Below are 22798 nucleotides of genomic sequence, written 5' to 3'. Positions count from 1 at the left end.
GAGTGCAGGCTTGGTAGTTGTGGCACACGGGCTTAGTTGCTCCGCGGCATGTGGGATCTTCCTGGACCAGGGCTCAAACCCGTGTCCCCTGCATTGGCAGGTAGATTCTTAACCACTGCACCACCAGGGAAGTCCTTGATTATTTTTACTGGATTTACTGTGGCTGCATCTATAGGGGGCCAATGCCCACAGAAAGGTGGCAAGGCGACAGGAAATTCAATTAAAAGAATGAGATTTAGGAGTTCTTGCTTTCTTTTTTCTTTTTCTTTAACATCTTTATTGGAGTATAATTGCTTTACAATGGTGTGTTAGTTTCTGCCATATAACAATGTGAATCAGCTATACGTATACATATATCCCCATATCTCCTCCCTCTTGCTTCTCCCTCCCACCCTCCCTATCCCACCCCTCTAGGTGGACGCAAAACACTGAGCTGATCTCCCTGTGCTATGTGGCTGCTTCCCACTAGCTACCTATTTTACATTTGGTAGTATATATATGTCCATGTCACTCTCTCACTTCGTCCCAGCTTACCCTTCCCCCACCCCATGTCCTCACATCCATTCTCTACACCTGTGTCTTTATTCCTGTCCTGCCCCTACGTTCCTCAGAACCATTTTTTTCTCTTTTAGATTCCATATATATGTGTTAGTATACAGTATTTGTTTTTCACTTTCTGACTTACTTCACTCTGTATGACAGTCTCTAGGTCCATCCACCTCACTACAAATAACTCAATTTCATTTCTTTTTATGGCTGAGTAATATTCCATTGTATATATGTGCCACATCTTCTTTATCCATTCATCTGTTGATGGACACTTAGGTTGCTTCCATGTCCTGGCTATTGTAAATACTGCTGCAATAAACATTGTGGTACATGTCTCTTTTTGAATTATGGTTTTCTCAGGGTATATGCCCAGGAGTGGGATTGCTGGGTCATATGGTAATTCTATTTGTAGTTTTTTAAGGAACCTCCACACTGTTCTCCATAGTGGCTGTATCAATTTACATTCCCACCAACAGAGCAAGAGGGTTCCCTTCTCTCCACACCCTCTCCAGCAATTATTGTTTGTAGATTTCTTGATGATGGCCATTCTGACTGGTGTGAGGTGATAGATATCTCATTGTAGTTTTGATTTGCATTTCTCTAATGATTAGTGATGTTGAGCATCCTTTCATGTGTTTGTTGGGAATCTGTATATCTTCTTTGGAGAAATGTCTATTTAGGTCTTCTGCCCATTTTTGGATTGGCTTGTTTGTTTTTTTAATATTGAGCTGCATGACTTGCTTGTATATTTTAGAGATTAATCCTTTGTCCATTGATTCGTTTGCAAATATTTTCTCCCATTCTGAGGGTTGTCTTTTCATCTTGTTTATTGTTTCCTTTGCTGTGCAAAAGCTTCTAAGTTTCATTAGGTCCCATTTGTTTACTTTTGTTTTATTTCCATTTCTCTTGGAGGTGGGTCAAAAAGGATCTTGTTTGCTTTCTTAAAATGATTTACTGGCCACAATAATGGCAAATTATTTCTCTGTAACTTAGTTACTTTTTCTCCTTAAACCTTTATTTAAGGAACCTGAAAGAAGTGATGGGCTATCTATTACCATGCATTTGACATTTCAGTATTGGGCCAATATGGATCTCAGTGACACTGCTTATGGTCTTTCTTTGGGAGATGTGATTAAAGCAGAATGTTGCGCTACACTTTAACTGTTTGTTGATATGCAAGTACTGAAACTATTTTGAAATCCAATAAAATTTCAGAATATATCATTTAACAACTTATTTGCTTATATAATTATAATAAACTATTAGTTAAAATGATATTTTGATGAGTCATTTTAGCATTTTTAAAAATCATAGTTTGACTAAGTTTCACAAATTAGGTGCTACTCCAACTTCTATTTCAACTTAATTTACTTGCCCTATTTGTGATGTACTTTTAAACTCCTTATATCACACATAGAAGGATACACCTAGACACACCCACTCAGAGCTTCCATGTCAAACATGAAGTGATATGGATAGTGTAATTCTTTCTTTTTTAATTGAAGTACAGTTGATTTATAATATTAGTTTTAGGTATACAACATAGGGATTTGATGTTTCTATAGATTATACTCCATTTAAAGTTATTATAAAATATTGGCTATATTCCCTGTGCTGTATAATATATCCTTGTACATGGTAGTTTATACCTCTTAATCTCCTACCCCTATCCCATCCCTCTTCCCACCCTTCTCCCCACTGGTAACCACTAGCTTGTTCTACTGTATCTGTGAGTCTGTTTGTTTTGTTATACTTGTTTGATTTGTTTTTTAGATTCCAAATACAAGCGAAAACATACAGTATTTGTCTTTCTCTGACTTATTTCACTAAGTATAATAACTTCCAGTCCATCCATGCTGTTGTAAATGGAAATATTTCATTCTTTTTTTTATGACTAATGTTGCATTGTATATACATATGGTGTGTCTATATATATACATATATGTGTGTGTACACACACACACACACACACAACCACATTTTCTTCATCCAGTCATCAGTTAGGTTGCTTCCAAATCTTGACTATTATAATTAATGCTGCTATAAACTTTTCCAATTAATGTTTTTGTTTTCTTCAGATATGTACCAGGAGTAGAACTGCTGGATCATATGGCAGTTCTATTGTCAGTTTTTGGAGGAACATCCATACTGTTTTCTATAGTGGCTGTACTAATTTACATCCCTACCAACAGTCTACTAAGGTTCCCTTTCCTCTGCATCCTCACCAACATTTATTATTTGCTGTCTTTTTGATGATAGCCATTCTGACAGGTGTGAGGTGATTTCTCAGTGTGGTTCTGATTTGCAGTTCCCCGATGATAAACATCATTTCATGTGCCAGTTGGCCATCTGTATATCTTCCTTGGAAAAATGCCTATTTGGGTCTTCTGCCCACTTTTTCATCAGGTTGTTTGTTTTTTTGATATTGAGTTATATGAGCTCTTTATATATTTTGGATATTAACCCATTATCAGCATATCATTTGCAAAAACCTTCTCGCATTCAGTAGGTTGTGTTTTAGTTTTATGGACCTTTTTTTTTTTTGCTATGCAAAACTTTTAAGTTTGATTAGGTCCCATTTGTTATTTTGCTTTTGTTTCCCTTGCCTGAGGCGACAGAACTAAAAAAATAATGCTAAGACTTATGTCAAAGAGTATACTGCCTATGTTTTCTTCTAGAAGTTTTGTGGTTTCCAGTCATATCTAGGTCTTTAATCTATTTTGAGTTTGTTTTTGTATATGGTGTGAGAAAACGTTATAATTTTATTCTTGTACATGTAGCTGTCCAGTTTTCTCAGCACAACTTACTGAAGAGATTGTATTTTCCCCATTGTATATTTTTGCCTCCTTTGTCTTAGATTAATTGACCATCTGTGTGTTGGTTTACTTCTGGGTTCTCTATTCTGTTCTATTGATCTTTGTGTCTGTTTTTGTGCCAGTACCATACTCTTTTGATTACTATAGGTCTTTAGTATAGTTTGAAGTCAGGGAGCATGATGTCTCCAGCTCTCTCAAGATTGTTTTGGCTATTCAGAGTAGGAAAGAAATCTATTTATTTATTTTTTTATTTTTTTTTTAAACATCTTTATTGGAGCATAATTGCTTTACAATGGTATGTTAGTTTCAGCTTCACAACAAAATGAATCAGTTATATATATACATATGTTCCCATATCTCTTCCCGCTTGCGTGACCCTCCCTCCCACCCTCCCTATCCCACCCCTCCAGGCGGTCACACAGCACCGAGCTGATCTCCCTGTGCTATGCGGCTGCTTCCCACTAGCTATCTACCTTACGTTTGGTAGTGTATACATGTCCATGCCTCTTTATTGCTTTGTCACCGTTTACCCTTCCCCCTCCCCATAGCCTCAAGTCCATTCTCTAGTAAGTCTGTGTCTTTATTCCTGTTTCACCCCTAGGTTTTTCATGACATTTTTTTTTTCTTAAATTCCATATATATGTGTTAGCATACGGTATTTGTCTCTCTCTTTCTGACTTACTTCACTCTGTATGACAGACTCTAGGTCTATCCACCTCAGTACAAATAGCTCAATTTCGTCTCTTTTTATGGCTGAGTAATATTCCATTGTATATATGTGCCACAACTTCTTTATCCATTCATCCGATGATGGACACTTAGGTTGTTTCCATCTCTGGGCTATTGTAAATAGAGCTGCAATGAACATTTTGGTACATGACTCTTTTTGAATTATGGTTTTCTCAGGGTATATGTCCAGTAGTGGGATTGCTGGGTCATATGGTAGTTCTATTTGTAGCTTTTTAAGGAACCTCCATACTGTTCTCCACAGTGGCTGTATCAATTTACATTCCCACCAACAGTGTAAGAGGGTTCCCTTTTCTCCACACCCTCTCCAGCATTTATTGTTTCTAGATTTTTTGATGATGGCCATTCTGACTGGTGTGAGATGGTATCTCATTGTAGTTTTGATTTGCATTTCTCTAATGATTAGTGATGTTGAGCATTCTTTCATGTGTTTGTTGGCACTCTGTATATCTTCTTTGGAGAAATGTCTATTTAGGTCTTCTGCCCATTTTTGGATTGGGTTGTTTGTTCTTTTGTTATTAAGCTGCATGAGCTGCTTATAAATTTTGGAGATTAATCCTTTGTCAGTTGCTTCATTTGCAAATATTTTCTCCCATTCTGAGGGTTGTCTTTTGGTCTTCTTTATGGTTTCCTTTGCTGCGCAAAAGCTTTTAAGTTTCATTAGGTCCCATTTGTTTACTTTTGTTTTTATTTCCATTTCTCTAGGAGGTGGGTCAAAAAGGATCTTGCTGTGATTTATGTCATAGAGTGTTCTGCCTATGTTTTCCTCTAAGAGTTTGATAGTTTCTGGCCTTACATTTAGGTCTTTAATCCATTTTGAGCTTATTTTTGTGTATGGTGTTAGGGAGTGATCTAATCTCATACTTTTACATGTAGCTGTCCAGTTTTCCCAGCACCACTTATTGAACAGGCTGTCCTTTCTCCACTGTACATTTCTGCCTCCTTTGTCAAAGATAAGGTGACCATATGTGCATGGGTTTATCTCTGGGCTTTCTATCCTGTTCCATTGATCTATATTTCTGTTTTTGTGCCAGTACCATACTGTCTTGATTACTGTAGCTTTGTAGTATAGTCTGAAGTCAGGAAGCCTGATTCCTCCAGCTCCATTTTTCGTTATCAAAATTGCTTTGGCTATTCGGGGTCTTTTGTGTTTCCATACAAATTGTGAGATTTTTTGTTCTAGTTCTGTGAAAAATGCCAGTGGTAGTTTCATAGGGATTGCTTTGGGTAGTAGAGTCATTTTCACAATGTTGATTCTTCCAATCCAAGAACATGGTATATCTCTCCATCTATTTGTATCATTTTTAATTTCTTTCATCAGTGTCTTATAATTTTCTGCATACAGGTCTTTTGTCTCCTTAGGTAGGTTTATTCCTAGGTATTTTATTCTTTTTGTTGCAATGGTAAATGGGAGTGTTTTCTTGATTTCACTTTCAGATTTTTCATCCTTAGTGTATAGGAATGCCAGAGATTTCTGTGCATTAATTTTGTATCCTGCTACTTTACCAAATTCATTGATTAGCTCTAGTAGTTTTCTGGTAGCATCTTTAGGGTTCTGTATGTATAGTATCATGTCATCTGCAAACAGTGACAGCTTTACTTCTTCTTTTCCGATTTGGATTCCTTTTATTTCCTTTTCTTCTCTGATTGCTGTGGCTAAAACTTCCAAAACTATGTTGAATAAGAGTGGTGAGAGTGGGCAACCTTGTCTTGTTCCTGATCTTAGTGGAAATGCTTTCAGTTTTTCACCATTGAGGACGATGTTGGCTGTGGGTTTGTCATATATGGCCTTTATTATGTTGAGGAAAGTTCCCTCTATGCCTACTTTCTGCAGGGTTTTTATCATAAATGGGTGTTGAATTTTGTCAAAAGCTTTCTCTGCATCTATTGAGATGATCATATGGTTTTTCTCCTTCAATTTGTTAATATGGTGTATCACGTTGATTGATTTGCGTATATTGAAGAATCCTTGCATTCCTGGAATAAACCCCACTTGATCATGGTGTATGATCCGTTTAATGTGCTGTTGGATTCTGTTTGCTAGTATTTTGTTGAGGATCTTTGCATCTATGTTCATCAGTGATATTGGCCTGTAGTTTTCTTTCTTTGTGACATCCTTGTCTGGTTTTGGTATCAGGGTGCTGGTGGCCTCGTAGAATGAGTTGGGGAGTGTTCCTCCCTCTGCTATATTTTGGAAGAGTCTGAGAAGGATAGGTGATAGCTCTTCTCTAAATGTTTGATAGAATTCGCCTGTGAAGCCATCTGGTCCTGGGCTTTTGCTTGTTGGAAGATTTTTAATCACAGTTTCAATTTCAGTGCTTGTGATTGGTCTGTTCATATTTTCTATTTCTTCCTGATTCAGTCTTGGCAGGTTGTGCCTTTCTAAGAATTTGTCCATTTCTTCCAGGTTGTCCACTTTATTGGCATAGAGTTGCTTGTAGTAATCTCTCATGATCTTTTGTATTTCTGCAGTGACAGTCGTTACTTCTCCTTTTTCATTTCTAATTCTATTGATTTGAGTCTTCTCCCTTTTTTTCTTGATGAGTCTGGCTAATGGTTTATCAATTTTGTTTATCCTTTCAAAGAACCAGCTTTTAGTTTTATTGATCTTTGCTATCGTTTCCTTCATTCCTTTTTCATTTATTTCTGATCTGATTTTTATGATTTCTTTCCTCCTGCTAACTTTGGGGTTTTTTTGTTCTTCTTTCTCTAATTGCTTTAGGTGCAAGGTTAGGTTGTTTATTCGAGATGTTTCCTGTTTCTTAAGGTAAGATTGTATTGCTATAAACTTCCCTCTTAGAACTGCTTTTGCTGCATCCCATAGATTTTGAGTCGTCGTGTCTCCATTGTCATTTGTTTCTAGGTATTTTTTGATTTCCCCTTTGATTTCTTCACTGATCACTTCGTTATTAAGTAGTGTATTGTTTAGCCTCCATGTGTTTGTATTTTTTACAGATCTTCTCCTGTGATTGATATCGAGTCTCATAGCGTTGTGGTCGGAAAAGATACTTGATACAATTTCAATTTTCTTAAATTTACCAAGGTTTGATTTGTGACCCAAGATATGATCTATCCTGGAGAATGTTCCATGAGCACTTGAGAAAAATGTGTATTCTGTTGTTTTTGGATGGAATGTCCTATAAATATCAATTAACTCCATCTCATTTAATGTATCATTTAAAGCTTGTGTTTCCTTATTTATTTTCATTTTGGATGATCTGTCCATTGGTGAAAGTGGGGTGTTAAAGTCCCCTACTATGAATGTGTTACTGTCGATTTCCCCTTTTATGGTTGTCAGTATTTGCCTTATGTATTGAGGTGCACCTATGTTGGGTGCATAAATATTTACAATTGTTATATCTTCCTCTTGGATCGATCCCTTGATCATTATGTAGTGTCCTTCTTTGTCTCTTCTAATAGTCTTTGTTTTAAAGTCTATTTTGTCTGATATGAGAATTGCTACTCTAGCTTTCTTTTGGTTTCCATTTGCATGAAATACCTTTTTCCATCCCCTTACTTTCAGTCTGTATGTGTCTCTAGGTCTGAAGTGGGTCTCTTGTAGACAGCAAATATATGGGTCTTGTTTTTGTATCCATTCAGCCAATCTGTGTCTTTTGGTGGGAGCATTTAGTCCAGTTACATTTAAGGTAATTATCGATATGTGTGTTCCCATTCCCATTTTCTTAATTGTTTTGGGTTTGTTATTGTAGGTCTTTTCCTTCTTTTGTGTTTCTTGCCTAGAGAAGTTCCTTTAGCAGTTGTTGTAGAGCTGGTTTGGTGGTGCTGAACTCTCTCAGCTTTTGCTTGTCTCTAAAGGTTTTAATTTCTCCATCAAATCTGAATGAGATCCTTGCTGGGTAGAGTAATCTTGGTTGCAGGTTTTTCTCCTTCAACACTTTCAATATGTCCTGCCACTCCCTTCTGGCTTGCAGAGTTTCTGCTGAAAGATCAGCTGTTAACCTTCTGGGGATTCCCTTATGTGTTATTTGTTGTTTTTCCCTTGCTGCTTTTAATATGTTTTCTTTGTATTTAATTTTTGACAGTTTGATTAATATGTGTCTTGGCGTATTTCTCCTTGGATTTATCCTGTATGGGACTCTCTGTGCTTCCTGGACTTGATTAACTATTTCCTTTCCCATATTAGGGAAGTTTTCAACTATAATCTCTTCAAATATTTTCTCAGTCCCTTTCTTTTTCTCTTCTTCTTCTGGAACCCCTATAATTCGAATGTTGGTACATTTAATGTTGTCCCAGAGGTCTCTGAGACTGTCCTCAGTTCTTTTCATTCTTTTTTCTTTATTCTGCTCTGCAGTAGTTATTTCCACTATTTTATCTTCCAGGTCACTTATCCGTTCTTCTGCCTCAGTTATTCTGCTATTGATCCCATCTAGAGTACTTTTAATTTCATTTATTGTGTTGTTCATCGTTGCTTGTTTCATCTTTAGTTCTTCTAGGTCCTTGTTAACTGATTCTTGCATTTTGTCCATTCTATTGTCCATTCTATCTCCAAGATTTCGGATCAACCTTACTATCATTATTCTGAATTCTTTTTCAGGTAGACTGCCTATTTCCTCTTCATTTGTTAGGTCTGATGGGTTTTTATCTTGCTCCTTCATCTGCTGTGTGTTTTTCTGTCTTTTCATTTTGCTTATCTTACTGTGTTTGGGGTCTCCTTTTCGCAGGCTGAAGGTTCATAGTTCCTGTTGTTTTTTGTGTCTGTCCCCAGTGGCTAAGGTTGGTTCAGTGGGTTGTGTAGGCTTCCTGCTGGAGGGGACTAGTGCCTGTGTTCTGGTGGATGAGGCTAGATCTTGTCTTTCTGGTGGGCAGGTCCACGTGTGGTGGTGTGTTTTGGGGTGTCTGTAGACTTATTATGATTTTGGGCCGCCTCTCTGCTAATGGGTGGGGTTGTGTTCCTGTCTTGCTAGTTGTTTGGCATAGGATGTCCAGCACTGTAGCTTGCTGGTCGTTGAGTGAAGCTGGGTGCTGGCGTTGAGATGGAGATCTCTCGGAAATTTTTGCTGTTTGATATTATGTGCAGCTGGGAGGTCTCTTGTGGATCAGTGTCCTGAAGTTGGCTCTCCCACCTCAGAGGCACAGCACTGACTCCTGGCTGCAGCACCAAGAGCCTTTCATCCACAGGGCTCCTTAATTTGGGATGATTGGTTGTCTATTCAGGTATTCCACAGATGCAGGGTATATGAAGTTGATTGTGGAGCTTTAATCGGCTGCTTCTGAGGCTGCTGGGAGAGATTTCCCTTTCTCCTCTTTGTTCTCACCGCTCCCAGGGGCTCAGCTTTGGATTTAGCCCCGCCTGTGCGTGTAGGTCGCCGGAGGGCGTCTGTTCTTTGCTCAGACAGGACGGGGTTAAAGGAGCCGCTGATTCGGAGGCTCTGGGTCACTCAGGCCCGGGGGTAGGGAGGGGCACGGAGTGTGGGGCGGGCCTGCGGCGGCAGAGGCCAGCGAGACGTTGCAGCCTGAGGCGCGCCTGTGCGTTCTCCCGGGGGAGTTGTCCCTGGATCCCGGGACCCTGGCAGTGGCGGGCTGCACAGGCTCCCCGGAAGGGCGTGTGGCTAGTGACCTGTGTTCGCACACAGGCCTCCCGGTGGTGGCAGCAGCGGCCCTAGCGTCTCATGTCTGTCTCTGGGCTCCGCACTTTTAGCCGCGGCTTGCGCCCGTCCCTGGAGCTCTCTCAAGCAGCGTTCTTAATCCCCTCTCCTCGAGCACCAGGAAACAAAGAGGGACGTAAAAGTCTCTTGCCTCTTCGGCAGTTCCAGACTTCTCCCCAGACTCTCTCCAGGCGCCAGCCGCGGTGCACTAACGCCCTGCAGGCTGTGTTCACGCCGCCAACCTCAGTCCTCTCCCGGCGCTCCGACAAAAGCCGGAGCCTCAGCTCCCAGTCCCGCCCGCCCCGGCGGGCGAGCAGACAAGCCTCTCGGCTGGTGAGTGCCGGTCGGCCCGATCCTCTGCGCTGGAATCTGTCCGCTTTGCCCTCCGCACCCCTGTTGCTGTGCTCTCCTCCGCGGCTCCCAAGCTCCCCCACTCCGCCTCCCGAAGTCTCCACCTGCGAAGGGGCTTCCTAGTGTGTGGACACTTTTCCTCCTTCACAGCTCTCTCCCGCTGGTGCAGGACCCGTCCCTATCCTTTTGTCTCTGTTTAGTTTTTTCTTTTGCCCTACCCAGGTACGTGGGGAGTTTCTTGCCTTTTGGGAGGTCTGAGGTCTTCTGCCAGCGTTCAGTAGGTGTTCTGTAGGAGTTGTTCCACGCGTAGATGTATTTCTGGTGTATCTGTGGGGAGGAACGTGATCTCCGCGCCTTACTCTTCCGCCATCTAAGAAATCTATTTAAATCAAGGAAGCTTGTAAATAATTAGATGGATTTATATAAGATCCCAGTTGCTATCTTTTTCTTCCTGATTCAGTCTTAGAAGACTGTATGTTTCTAGAAATTTATCCATTTCTCCTAGGTTGTCCAATTTGTTAGCACATAACTGTTTGCAGTATTCTCTTATGATTATTTGTATTTCTGTGATATTTGTTATAATTTCTCCTATTTTATTTCCTATTTTGTTTATTTGGGTCCTCTTATTTTTTTAAATATTTATTTATTATTTTATTTATTTATTTTCTTTTATCTATTTATTTTGGCTGCATTGCATCTTAGTTGCGGCACATGGGATCTTCATTGAGGCACATGGAATCTTTCATTGCGGGCTGCGGGCTTCTCTCTAGTTGTGGCACACGGGCTTAGTTTCCCCACGGCATGTGAGATCTTAGCTCCCTGACCAGGGATCAAACCCACATCCCCCGCATTGGAAAGCAGATTCTTTACCACTAGACCACCAGGGAAGTCCCCTGGGTCCTCTTTTTTCTTAATGAGTCTGGCTAAATGCTTGTCAATTTTGTTTATCTTAAAAATAAAACAGTTCTTGGTTTCATTGATTTTTTTTTTTTTTGGCCTCTATTTACTTATTTTCTCTGATCTTTATTATTTCCTTCCTTCTGCTGACTGTGGGCTTTGCTTGTTCTTCCTTTTCTAATTCCTTTAGATGGCAGGTTAGGTTGTTTGAGATTTTTTTATTGCTTGAGGTAGGCCTGTAATGCTATAAACTTCCCTCTTCAAACTGCTTTTGCTGTGTTCCATAGTATTTGAAAAGTTGTGTTTTTATTTTCACTCATCTCAAGGTATTTTCTGATTTCCTCTTTGATTTCTCTACTCACTCATTGTTTTTTTAATAGCATGTTGTTTAGTCTCCATGTATGTGTGTTTTTTCCATTTTTCTTCCTGTAATTGACTTCCAGTTTCATACTGTTGTGGTCAGAATAGGTGCTTGATACAATTTCTATCTTAAATTTGTTGAGACTTGTTTTTGTGTCCTAGCATGTGACCTATCCTGAAGAAAGTTCCATGTGCACTTGCAAGCATGTGTACTATGCTGTTTTTGGATGGAATGTCCTATAGATATCTATTAAGTACAACAGGTCTAATGTGTCATTTAAGACCATTGTTTCCTTACTGATTTCATGTCTGGATGATCTGTCCATTGATATAAGTGGGGTGTTAAAGTCTCCTAATATTATTGTATTATTGTCAATTTCTCCCTTTACGTCTGTTAATATTTGCTTTATATATTTAAGTATTCCTATAATAAGTGTGTTTATGTTAATGAATGCTATATCATCTGCTTGTATTGGTGCTTTTATCACTATATAATGCCCTTATTTGTCTTTTATTACAGACTTTGTTTTAAAGTCTACTTTGTCTGATACGAGTATTGCTATATCAGCTTTCTGTTTCCATTTACGTGGAATATCTTTTTCCATCCCCTCACTTTAAGTCTGGCTATGTCTTTAGTTCTGAAGTGAGTCTCCTGTATGAAGCATAGAGATGAGTCTTGCTTTTTATCCAGTCACCCACAGTAGGCCATTGTAATTTTTAATTTACAGACTACTGAGGATTTTAATATGCACAGGCATTGCTCAATTCTAGTTAGTATGCCATGCCAAACTTAGTTTCTTGATATTCTTTAAAATTATACTAATTTTAAATAAAATGTAGCTATTCATACTCAAAAAATGCTAGCTCTATCTATCGATATTTAGTATATATTCACCTATCGTTATTTATCCATACCCCTAATCCCTGGGCTCAGTGGGTTGCTCTTTAAAACTACAAATGTTAGTTACCCTGAGCTTGAATATTCAAAGTTAATTTTACTAGAAACTTCCCCCTTTTTTTTCCCCTGTCTTCTCAATCTGTTCCCCTCAGGTCCTCATTTCCATTACTCTTGGTTGTCAACTACTCCTCTACTATTTGATTAGGAACTGATCAAGTACTGTCAGCTTTTTAATCTCCTTCCACAATTGCTCACCACTACCTTCTATTTGCCCCAAGGTTACTTAGGGCCTTTTAGGCACTTTCATATTCCTTTTCCTGTAATCTACATCCTAACTTTCTCTATTGCTATTAAGCTCAGATTTCTTAACATGTAATATTAGAAAACTGTCATTGTTCTACATAGCTACCAGCTAAACTATGGAGAATCACACTTTTACAGCACAGCGGGCTAGTAATGAAAACCATTTGCAATGACTTTTTAAATGTTTCCCAAAATCATGCTCTTTTATTTGGATAAATCATTTTGGTTACATAAGTGGCTCAGAAATGTGACATTATTTAGTTGCAGAGGGATTTATTTTTTAACAGTACAGCAATTACATCCTAAAATAACTATTATTCAATCCATTCTGCCAGTCTTGGGAGACTAAGCAGATGTCAGATATTCTAAAATATCTGACTTTAGGTGAGTTTGGGATGTTACTGTGAAAGAGGCATTTTGAGATCTGTTATATCAGAGGATGCCAGTAAGCTATGCACTTACATAATGATGGCAACAGCTCCCAGAGGGGCATTTGAAGCATAATTGTCGGGTCTTAGAATAATACTATTTTAGAGCTAGATGAGGAAATTTAGAACTCATATCTCTATTCATTTTTTAATAGGTGAGGAAATGAAGTGATCCAAATAATTAGAGGACTACCTGAGATCATGCATCTAATTAAAGGTACACCATAGGAAGATCTCCGGACTTTAAATTATCATTCCACTAAATTGGCTTTACTACACATCTTCCCACTCTTGTTCCACATTTACTGCTGTTAGAGAGACAGAGAAGCTTTACAGCATATTTCAGTAGAAAATGCGTGGATTTTTGCATCAGGACAATCTGAATTTGAAACTTTCCTAAGCCAAAATCTTCACTGTGTACATGGTATCCTCCAGAGTGAGTGGAATCATTCTCTACCTTTTTTCTTACATCGTCATACCCACCCCCTTCCATTGTACTGGATCATTCTCATCAGCATTTAAACATGCTGTCATTTCTGTCATCCAAAAAGAAATCATTTTTTACTCCATATCTCTCTCCAGATCTTCCCAATTTCTTATACTCCATTTATGAGAAAACTGTAAAAAGCTGCACAGAAGTTTTGAGATACTATCTACATCCAATAATTTTCTTCCCATTCTCCTTTGAACTTGCTTCAGACAGGCTCTCTAACCATCATTCCAACAACACAGCTCTTGTCAAGGTCACCATATCAGTCAACTCTATAACAAGCACATAATCTCTCTGGCATCCGTCCATCAAAAGCAATTGCCTAGGAGTTAGTTGATAGAGACATGTGGTAGGCTGGACAGCTCTAAGCTGCAGATTAGGTATGGGTCTGTCTCATGGGTAACTCTTCCTCCTTGGACCAACAGGCTAACTAGACCACGTCCTTCTCATGGTGATATAGAAGGGCAAGACAAATGGAAATACACGTATCTCTTAAGGAACTAGCACACCAGAACTCTTTGCTGTGTTTCTTTAGCCAAAACAGATAGCATGGCTGAGTACAAGGTCAGGGACAGGAATACACTTTGCCTCTAGTGGGACGAACTAAAAAGCCACAAGGAAAAGAACATGGGGAAAGACAGAGGTGAAGAACTGGAGACAAAATATTAATGTTACTATACCACTGTCACTAATGAGCCCCACAGTACTAAATCAAATAGTCAAATCTAAATGTTCACCTGTTTTGTATATTCAGTACCATGTGACATAGTTGATCACTACTTCCACGCTGAAACTGTTTTTCCCTTCACTTTTAACTCACTCCATATTCCTAGTTTTTCCTGCTTCCTTCTCACTGGCTTTTCCTTCTATACTTTGTTGGTTCTTCCTCATCGTTTTTTACACTGGATACCCCAGGAATCAATCTTGAGACATTTTCTCTTTGCTCTCTACACTTATTCTCTTGTTGATCTTACTATGGCTTAAAAACCATCTATAATACTTAACATTACTGAATTGCATACTTTATATGGTTAAGATGGTACATTTTACGTTATATATTTTTTACCACAATTATTGATCAAAATAAAAACAAAATAAAAACCCATCTATAGACTGATAAATCATAAATTTATATCTTCACCTTGTATGTCTCCCATTAAAGCATGTCTCCCCTTAAAGTTCAAGGTCATTTATCCAAATATATCCAAATATCTAATAAAATATAAAAACTAAAGCCCAACTACTGTTCTCCCACCAACACAAATACGCCCCTCCAGGTACTTCTCCTACCTCCGTAACTGGCAACTGCATACTTCTAGTCGCTCAGGATCAAAACCTTTCTGGTTATCCTTAACTCTACTTTTTCTCCTATACCCCACATCCAATCTATCAGCAAGTCTTCGTTCTACCTTCAGTATATCCAAGACCTGAGCACAACTCTCCACATCCACTGTGGTGCCTGCTTTTTCCAAATCACCATCATTTCTGTCCTGATTCATTATAATAGCCTCCTAATGGATGTCCATTACACCATCCTCCTCCACATCCAGTATATTCTCAACATAGCAGCCAAAATAATCCTTATAAAGCAAAAGCTGGATTAGACCACTCATCTCATTGTAATTCTCCAGTGGTTTCCCAACCTCACTCCAAATAAATTCCAAGTTCTTACAAAGGCCTCCAAAACCCATCCACAATCTGGTCTCATTACCTCTCTGACCTCATCTCCCACGACTCTTAACCTCACTTCTTATATCACAGGAAAAAAAAGCCAAGCAAAAATCGATGCTCTAACAGGTTTTGAATTACCATTGTGAGAACAGGGCCACCTTATACATTTGTGCAGGGTGCACATTACACAAAGATAGCATGTAAAAAGTGTTGTAATCTATGTGAATGTTTCTACTGAAGCTGTGCAGTTCCCAACCTGCGTGGTCTTAGACCCTTGTCATTGGGGAGACAGAAATCAGTAGGAAAATCAGGAACATATAAAGTACGTAACACAGTGATGAGTGTTAAGGGGGAAAACAAAGAAAAGAAGAGACCTGGGGTGGGCAACCCAAGTCTGAATAGGACGAAGCTGTAAGATCTTCACAAACAGGATGATTTTTAAATAAATAACTGGAGGGAGTGAGAGAGTAAGTCCTATGGATAACTGGGAAATTGTAGTTTGGCAAAGAAACAGCATATGAGAGGAACAACATTTGAGATGAAAACACATTTGGCACATTCTAAGAAGAGGGAAGCCAGTGTGGCTAGAGAAGAGAGCTAAGTGGATAGTTTCAAAAACTGAGGTCACAGACATAAAGGGAGCCATGATTGTATAGGGTCCTGAAAGGTCTTTGGCTTTTACTCTGCGTGAGAACGTAGCTATCAGAGGTTATGAACAAACCCAACTTCAGCTTTAAAAGATAACTCTGACTGGAAAAAAAAAAAAAAAAGATACTTCTGGCTGCTTTGTTGAAAGTGACTGCAGGGAAGAATCAGGGTGGAAGCAAAGAGACCACTGAAGACATAGATGATTGGAGGTTGGGTGACTAGAGTGACAGCACTGGAGATGGGGTGAAATTTTACTGGGTTACTATTGTAAATTGGATCTGTTTTTGTTTATATTTTATCATCACTTATTGGTCATATACATAATGGAATAAATATGTGTGTGTGTGTGTGTGTATCTGGAGCAGAGTGTAGAATGGTGGTTGCCAGGGACTGAAGCGTAGGGTAAATGGGCAAATATTGGTCAAAGGATACAAATTTTCAGTTATGCAGGATTAATAAATTCTGGAGATCTAGTGTACAGTGTAGTGACTATAGTTAATAATACTGCATTATATATTTGAATTTCCTAAGAGAGTAGATCTTGAGTGTTCTCACCATACACACACACACACACAGATAAATATGTAAGGTGATGGAAATGAGCTTGATTGTGGTAACCATTTCACAATGTATACATATATCAAAACATCACATTGTATACTTTATACATATTTGTCAATTATACCTCAATAAATCTGGGAAAATACAAAGTAAATTAAAAATAATATTGTGTGACAGACATGTGTGTTGCCACTTTTGTTAGCTAATTAGAACTCCTCCATTTTGATACACGATGGGATTCACAGTAGATATTGATCATATAAACCAAAGTATCACAGGCATATTTAATCTTACAAAATGTATTGTGGGTCCAAATACTAGAGTAAAATGCAGTTCCAACCTTCAACTGGAAAGTTTACCAATTTAGTAGTAGAGTCTCAGCTTATGAATATGATATTCAAATATCTTATTTAGCATATAATTTACTTAAGCCACAAATTACTATTTCATGTTTAAAATATTATTTGGTTTTTACAGCATATACTTTTTTTTTTCTACACTAGCAAATAACATATAAAGTCAGAGGCCCTTCTATCTTGGAGGAATTTAATGATGATTTTGAATGCATATGATTGGAGGAGAAAAGAATGAATATGCTATGAGTATTCCTAGAAGTCAGGAAATCCCTTCATACCTGGTTAACAGTGGAGAAAGGCAACTATTAAGTGTTTTATGGGAGACTACATCATTTTAATTCCTATAAATATATACTTCTTCATGGCAAGGAAAGTTCTGATAAATATACTGGCTAAGAAAAGAGCAATCAGACAATGTGGCAAAGACACCAATGTGGAGATGGAAGAGAAAATAAATTATTATTAGTTCAACACCTACTTTGTACTAGATAGTTACTGTGCTTCTCTATTTACCCAAGACCCACCAACTTTTAGTGCTGACTCTATTCAAGAATAGCTGGAGTGAGGAGATAGAATAATATCCAAGGTTAGGAATAGTGAAAATATTTTGTGATACTCTTACTGTGATAGTAAGAAAGATGATGATTTATAAAAGGAAGTTCAAAAGCTATGTATTTCTACTCTAGCTAAACTTCATGGGGAGATCTGATAAATTGATATCAGTAAAATTAGAGAATGCCTGGGAAGAGATAACATATAGCCAATTTTAGACAGAGCTACAACTGTGTATAAATTATGCAGTTTTCTAGGCATAGAATGACTTTTCTGTGCATTTTTGGCATAGAATATTATGAGGTTCAAATTGAGTTTTCCTTAATATTTATATTATTGCTGCCATATCCAAAAAAAATCCATCAATGTTAATAACTGATGATTCCACTCATGTAGAAAATAAGGAAAAGAAAAAAACAATTACTAGGAACAGAAAGTGTTTTTGTACTTTTTTCTTCCTTTTCCTATAGGTAGGAGTCAACAGTCAATGAGCCACAAATTTCTATTTCAAAGTTGTTCATTTATTCATTCACAAACTCTGTGTCATGGAACAAGTTGGAACAAGATCCATGCAAAAGATATAAATGGCCCTTTCTCTCTTAGACTTCTAGAATAACCAAATTAAATTGGTAATTACAATGGAATCATTACTGCTATCTAAAAACTGGTGATTTTTCTGCGATAATGAAGAATGCACACCTAATTTAAAAGTAGGAAGTCAGAGAAAACCCTCAAGAGAGACACAAGATTCTTCCCTGTGTCAACAGATACCCTGGGATACTATTCCAAGAGTCTTAACATGGTTGTAGAAAAACTGTAATCCATCTCTAACTAAAATGAGCATTTCTTTAACTTTTCAAGGTAGCTGTTATATATCACCTTGATTGTGGTGATGGTTTCTCGGCTGTATGAATATGTCCAATCTTCTCAAACTACATACATTAAATATGTGCAGTTTTTTGTATATCAATTATACTTCAATAAAGCTGTTAAAATTAGCATTTCCTTAAATTATAAATGTAGACATACATCACGGCAGTATTAGCAGTGTCAGGGACATTAGTACCAGTCACTTAAAATTATGATAGTTAATAAATTTGCCTCTAGATCTTATTTGATAAGTTAATAAGAGACATATAATTATGTAACATAATTTTGAAAATTATATTTCAATATCACCAGCTTATTTGTAATCCTATGTCTCTTACTTTATGTATGCAAGAACATTATTCTGAGAAGGGGTCCATAGGCTTCACCAGACTATCGAAGATATCCTTGCATGAAAAAGCCTAAGAATCTCTGTATGACACCAGACAATTTCATAAGCAAATGTGGACGCGGACAGGAAAAGTGATCTAGGAAGAGACAGCATTGTATTAAAAACAAACAGAAAAACCAAATACGTGGCCTAGAGAAGAGAGAACATCATCCAACTGAAGAACAGAGAATAATTCAGGAAAGTCTGTAAGTTTCGACTGGGTGAGTAGATGTAATTATGGCTGGTAAGTGATACAACAGGCATGATAAACAGGGGCAAGACCATTTTGAATGATCTTGTAAGAAATGCTGAAATAATGATAAATCATTGATCGTTCATAAGCAGAGGAGAAATGTGCCCAGGCTTACATTAACTATATCCCGTGCTTATTTCTCACTTCATTAAAATTATAAAAAAGGAAGCCATAAGTGTTATTTACTGGGTTTCTTAAATCCCAATGTCTGGTTGTAAAAGAGTTGAGAGAGTTAGGGAATTATCAGACAAAAAATGTTGGAGGAGACACATTTATTGTTATTATTTTTAAAAATGAAAAGAATCAAATATATCTATAAACTGGGAGAAGATTGCCCCAGTGAGGAAGTGACTGAAAACAGATCAGAGAGATGGAGTAACCATCTCCACTGGATGTGGGAGCAGTTAAGCTCATGAACACAGATGGAGAAAGTGGTAGAAATCTTGAAGGGCTCTTAGCATTAGCAGAACCACTTACAACTATGGTCCTTGAATCTGGACACATAGCTTAATTCAGATGCAACAATGGCCAATCTGGAGAACTTGATCACCCAAGTAAGTGTGATTTATCATTATGATAAGGATACTGGGGTTCACTTCTCCTCTGCCCCTTTCAACTTATGTCACTACTTCTTTTCTAGTTCATGAAATAATTTTCTACAAAAATTATGCCAGATAAGAATAAACTGATTTATCTTGAACAGAGGTCTAATATTCTTTGTTAAAAACTGGATTGGCAAAAATGAGCAGAAGACCTAAACAGACATTTCTCCAAAGAAGACATACAGATGGCCAATAGGCACATGAAAAGATGCTCAACTTCGCTAATTATTAGAGAAATGAAAATCAAAACTACAATGAGGTACCATCTCATACCAGTCAGAATGGCCATCATTAAAAACTCTACAAACAATAAATGGTGGAGAGGGTGTGGAGAACAGGAAACCCTCCTACACTGTTGGTGGGAATTTAAGTTGGTGCAGCCACTGTGGAAAATAGTATGGAGGTTCCTCAGAAAACTAAAAATAGAATTACCATATGATCCAGCAGTCCCACTCCTGGGCATATATCCAGGGAAAACTATAATTCAAAAGATACATGCACCCCTATGTTCACAGCAGCACTATTCACAATAGCCAAGACATGGAAGCAACCTAGATGTCCATCAACAGATGAATGAATAAAGAAGATGTGGTATGTATATACAATGGAATACTACTCAGCCATAAAAAAGAACGAAATAATGCCATTTGCAGCAACATGGATGCAACTAGAGATTATCATACTAAGTGAAGTAAGTCAAAAAGAGAAGGACAAATACCATATGATATCACTTATATGTGGAATCTAAAATATGACACAAATGAATCTATCTATGAAATAGAAACAGAATCACAGACATAGAGAACAGACTGGTGGGTGCCAAGGGGGAGGGGGTTGGGGGAGGGATGGAGTGGGAGGTTGGGGTTAACAGATGTAGGCTTTTATATATAGAATGGATAAACAGCAAGGTCCTACTGTATAGCACAGAGAACTATATTCAATATCCTATGATGAATCATAATGGAAAAGAACATTAAAAAAAGAATGTATATATATGTATAACTGAATCACTTTGCTGTACAGCGGTAGTTACCACGGCATTATGGATCAACTATATTTCAATAAAAATAAATAAATAAAATGCAAACACACACACACACACAAACTGGATTGGACAAGTAAGAATGGAACTCTTAAAAGGCTTAGAGCATGTACTCTTAATACGATGAATTCTGTGTATGATCCAAACATACTCTGAAATTTCTTATAAAATGTGCATGTGTACTTTTCAAAACAAAGATTTTATAATGCACTGGATGTTGAAAGATATCTGTGACATTTAAGAATGTTAGAACCACCAGAACCTGAAACAAGCTTTTGGCATGTGGTCTAGCCATACCCTTTAAACCATACTAATACTTCTTAGTTCTACAGAGTCAGGCAGAAGGCACTTTTGGCCCTCATGTAGATCATCAAAAAGTCTCTTTCCCATCCCTCAAAATTAAATCATCCTCTCCCTTCAAATACCCTAGGCAGAACACATATTTATTCCTGAATTCAGAGGTTATAATCCCAAATTTCATATGTTCAGAACTGGAGAGAAATGAATAAAACACCATTAGACAGTATTTCTGCCCATGTGGAGACACTTTGTTCAACCTCCATGTCTGCTCTTTTCTATGTTCCTGTCTTTTACTTTTAGTGTATCTGTTTGATACCTACTTTCTTACATCAGTAAGAATTTGGGATATGGGTAAGGGAAGAATGTGTGAAATCAATTAACATTATAAACACCTACTATTTTTCTTCCCTGGCTACCACAGCTAGATATTACTTAGGTATCACATCTACAACCTCTTATCCACCTCAATTAATGATCCAAGTCTTAATTGGGCAGAAATTATTTTGTTCAACATAATCTTATAATTTGGTGGAATATGTAATAAGTCTGATGACTCAACCAAACAATTTGTCCCTACTTCGTCTTTGCAAGTTTTTGCTGAAGACTAGAATCAGGATCTGACAAAGCGGTTTCTAATCCATGACTTCCACTTAGTCCTGTGGGACTTCCTAACTCCAAGCACTGAAAGTCTATTCCCTAAGCCTGAGTGTTAACCTGCATGCTTTTCTTCAGTGTTCCATCAGTGTCTCTGTTCCCAAGTCACCATAACCATGTGAAGCAAGGTGTTATTTACTATTATTTATTCTACTTAAATTCTGGGATAGTCCTGAACATAAACTGGCATGAATGAAGAAAAAAAATCATCAGATATTAAATTCGGAAAACAATGAATATATCCAGTCCTGTGCTGGGAAATGTTTAACAATAGGCTCTAAAAACACAAGAAAAGCTCTGATCTGTAGCATACTCGTTCCATGGCTGATATCAAGTTATTAAGTGGGATCCTTGAACATGAATTGGGAAGAGATGTACAAAACCAGCTCTCTTGAGCTGCTACGGGCTGGCTCCAACGCACCACTGGATGCCTTATATACATCAGGCAAAACAGAACAAACCAGCAATAAAATTGTAAAAAATTTCCATTTATCTTGATAGCCTTCCCATCACCCCTTTTTCAATATACCTTTCTAAAATGTCAAAAACCCAGGTCCTGTCTTGGAGATTTTATATATATGTATGTGGAAACATATTTATATATATACATCTATATATATATAAAGTTAAGAAAGGTACATATTTTATAAAATTACATGGAAATAAATATATTTCCTTGTTATAGAATTATATTAAACTACATTTTACCAAAGTTTACTTTCTATCAAGTTGCTATATATATAATTGTAATTAAAAATATTTTATCAGAAAACGCAAAAAAAAACTATGAATAAATTGAGAGAAGAAAGTTTAACAATATCGCTAAAATTTAATGAAATGGAAAGTAAAAAGAATGTCTTTCAAAGACATTCACCATTTTTTATGTGACTTTTAGGGTAATATCATTATATGAAGGGAAATATGGGACAGTTGCAAACTTGAAGAATATCACATATTCAAATTATTATTAGGGTTGTGAGGTTTTTAAAAATTCTCTTTACCTTGTTTCCTTTCAGAGTTAAAATCATATAAATTAATCAAATTAATATTTCAAAAACAAGAAAAGGAATATTTTTGAATGCAGCAACAAAGAGGAACTAGCATGATGGCAAATTCTGAATTTTAGGAAAAGTTTGACCCTAGACCTGTATTCCAGGATACATTTTAAAAAAAATTATTTATACCCTGAGAAAAATAACAGTGTGTACACTGTTTAAGCCATTTTACAATGGCTTAAAAAGAAAAATTATATTGTTTATATACATATAAAGTATATCTGTCATCAGATACATTAATAATAGAATAATATTAGAATCACTGGAGTAACAGATAACATTATGTTTCTAAGAAATATCAACAGTATAAGGTGTATTTGAACCTTTTTACTTCCTAGACTGCACTTTTCAACTGAGAAAATGAAGGTTTCTAAGTGTTAAATAACTTACACACGGTCTCC

The sequence above is a fragment of the Globicephala melas genome, chromosome X (assembly GCF_963455315.2).
Source record: "Globicephala melas chromosome X, mGloMel1.2, whole genome shotgun sequence".
In the NCBI taxonomy this organism is placed as follows: domain Eukaryota; kingdom Metazoa; phylum Chordata; class Mammalia; order Artiodactyla; family Delphinidae; genus Globicephala; species Globicephala melas.
This window is presented reverse-complemented; position numbering follows the sequence as displayed.